The sequence below is a fragment of the Parasteatoda tepidariorum genome, chromosome 8, assembly GCF_043381705.1.
Source record: "Parasteatoda tepidariorum isolate YZ-2023 chromosome 8, CAS_Ptep_4.0, whole genome shotgun sequence".
Taxonomy (NCBI): domain Eukaryota; kingdom Metazoa; phylum Arthropoda; class Arachnida; order Araneae; family Theridiidae; genus Parasteatoda; species Parasteatoda tepidariorum.
Window position 1 is genome coordinate 25,534,520 of NC_092211.1, and position 3,367 is coordinate 25,537,886.

General features: G+C 26.6%; 1 non-coding gene across 1 annotated transcript; it reads right to left on the reverse strand.

The window, feature by feature from the left end:
- Positions 1-404: 404 nt before the first annotated feature.
- TRNAA-UGC (transfer RNA alanine (anticodon UGC)) lies at positions 405-476 on the reverse strand. The gene has a single exon. It is a non-coding gene; the product is annotated as a tRNA-Ala (tRNA).
- Between the last annotated feature and the right edge of the window lie 2,891 nt (positions 477-3,367).

A 3,367-nucleotide genomic window follows, 5' to 3' on the forward strand; every position in this document is an offset into this window, starting at 1 on the left:
TAATCTAAACAAAAATTTTCTTCTAAATTAAAATTCTTTTTGAATCGAAAGTTGACAAATCTGAAAAACAAATCTAAAAATGGAATGGTTAAAATTGTCAGATTTATTTACTTTTTATTTTAATTTTATGACTTTAAAGTAATTACCATTAGTTTGTCTTGAAACAAAATTTAATCTATGAAAACTTTTTGTGCAAAATTTTTTTTCTTCTAAATTCTAGCATTTACATTGTACTAAGCTTGGATGCTTACTTAAATATAGAAAATGAAATGATATATTTAATATAAGAAAGAGTGCATGCAACAGATTCTATATAATATCAACTATAATAATATCCCTAATACCAACATAAAAATATATATGTTGCTATATTTATATATTATAATTTCAACCATAAAAAGAATTGGAGGTGCGGGGGATCGAACCCCGGGCCTTTCACATGCAAAGCGAACGCTCTACCACTGAGCTACACCCCCTTCATATCTACTTGAGAAGTATTTTAATCATATCTCTTTGCGTAAAACAGGTAAAAGATTTATCGATTGAGTAAAACAGGTGGGAAAAGTAGGTCAAAAACTTAAGTTCCTCCCATTGAGTTGATTACGTTGATGATGTGTTCTTTTTTTCTTTTTAATTTTTAAAGAATGAATTTTATTTAGTTCTTGTAATTATTTTTATTTTATTTTATTTCTTTTTACTTATTTACTCGTTTTATTTTTTAATACGTAGTACAATCGTGTATTTAATAACCTGTTCATCTTTCAGCAGTTTTTCATTTAGTTTAAATTCTAATAGTATTTTTCTTTGAATTCTATGTTCGCATACTTTTTTTTCTTCCTTTTTTCGTTGTGATTATATATTTTTACGTAATTTCTTTTATTAATCACTTTGATAATAAATCAAAAGGTATAGACTCTCGTAAAAATAAACAAATGTATTGTTTCAAAACGTCCTTCCTTTTACTTTTCAATTTATAATATTGTTTTTAATCACTATAACATGAAAGTTATCGCTAACGTTTAGTTAAAGTTAAGTTTAAAAATTTCTGGTCTTTTTTCGTAAATTTATTAAAAAAATTTCTTAAAAATTTTTCATCGCAATAATTTAATTGCTTCAAAAATTCGATATATATTTTTGAATTGTTGTTTTCTTTTTATTACATTCAAACACCTTTTTTTAATCAATTATAATGTAGTATATTATCTTAATAATTCGGAAGTTTTTTAAAAAAAAACAGACTTTTTTATAAATCGTGCTACAATGAAAATAATATAAAGACATCGGACACATTACTGAAACTTTCTAATTTAATATTTTACTCCTCAAATAAAATTCTATTAACTGATCACTCGTATTTTTTTTAAATAAATAACGTGGTTTTGAATACTTCTAAAAGTTCATTAAAATATATCTATACTAATTCAAAAAAACATGTCAAAATATCTAGCTTTGCTTTTACACAAGTACCATTTTATAATTCTTAAAGATTTCACTTTTAATGTTTATCTTAATCCATTTTCGGCCAAAAGTGCGCAAACGCACCATTTCAATAAATATTTAACACTGTGACATATACTTTTCACTAATTTTATTTTTCTGCTATTGTCAAGAGTTGTGAAGACACCCAAAAATTTATAGTAATGCAATTGGACTACTTTCTGTTGAGAAATTTTTAAGCAATTAAAGTTTTTTAACTTAAAACCGTCATTGACAAATGAAATTTTTTGAAAATGTGTAACTATTCCTTTAGAGATTTATCATTATATTTTTGTGATGAATTAAAGTTGCAAGTCAGTCAATGAAAAAAAATTTTAAAAAATTCATAAGAAAGCAAGCGTTTGACTAAATGGTTTGTTCATTGATTTGGTGAATGGTGCCTATACGCACCAATTAATTTCTTAAATAAAAGTTTATTCTTTTATCTTAATGAATGTAATGTAAGCATATTTCAATGAAAATAATACCAAATTTTATAAAATTTATATGCTTGATCTAAAATGGGTTAACAAAATGATTACTCAACGAAATTATTTGTGTTCACAAATGGGTCTTCAAAATTATGAAAGAAATGTTTGGACGTTGGAAAAATGAGCTTATGCAGACATAATTCTTTTTAATGCATACATTTTAAAAATAATTTCAACTTTAAAAAAAAACCGTTATGAGTCAAAAATCAATAATTATTACGAAGAAACGCAACCTCCTGTTCGCCCACCAGCCAATGGCAAAGTAAATTTGAGTAAGGAGTACTTAGCCCAAGGGGCTATCTGCTCCTTCATCGAAAAGGGAAATAAGAAATAACTTTTACTGGTAGTTTCAATCAAATGAATTTTCAATTTTTGTTCATTTCAGTACATGAAGCTTGGAGCAGCCAAAATGATCTGATTCTCCCGATCACCAGGTAAATGCACCTAGTAAAGATTACGTCTACTTTTGAAAAAAATGTAATGGAAATTATTACATAGGATTTGGAGAGTGGCAATGAAATAAGACAGTTCCCCCTGTTATTTTATAATAAAACAAAATACATTTTATAGTAAATTATGTAAAAAGCAAGTAAATTGAAATAAATTATAAATTTATTTCTTCTATACTTTTACAATTGCTCGAACTAAAATTTCCTTTTCTGTTAACAATCGCAACTACGGAAAACTTAAAGAATATAAATGCAGCGTTGTTTGTTTACAATACTCGAAAAAAAGTTAAGGAATTATTCATTCTGCTTCGTAATTCATCGATTTTATCTGTCCTGGAATATAACTGGAATAAGCATTTTCAATAGGAATAGGCTACAATAAATGTTTCGTGATTGTGAAAGCTGAGACAGCAGAGATGCCTGGATTATGTTTTCCTATCAAGTCAATCGAATTCTCCCTCTAGGCTAGAGGATGCGCAAAATCTCAACTGCGCATCGCGGAAAATGTTCGATTCTTCGAATACTTGCGTGTGGAGGCATTTCGAATTCTTTGATACATTTTTTTCTGCACTTTTTTCTTTTTTTCAAAATATACATGATCTTTTGCAGAACGAATAAAGATTCTACGGATGAAAAAGTAAGGAGGAAATGTGTTGATATTTTTTTTCTTTTTCCGGTTTTAGTATTTTCTTGGCGTTCCTCGAAAATAGGAATTTTTGTGAAATGTAATATCATGTATTCCGGAATGATTGCAAATACTTGCAGTAGTTTTGATTTATATGTAGAAATGCATTTGCATGTATTAGATTATTCGAATAGTGCATTGACGGATAATATGTTACAATTGTTGCTCTCTTTATTCGAATTCTGAAACTAACTTTTTTATATCTTTTCTTTTTTTTTTTTTTTTTTTTTTTTTTTTTTTTTTTTTTTTTTTTTTTTTTTTTTTTT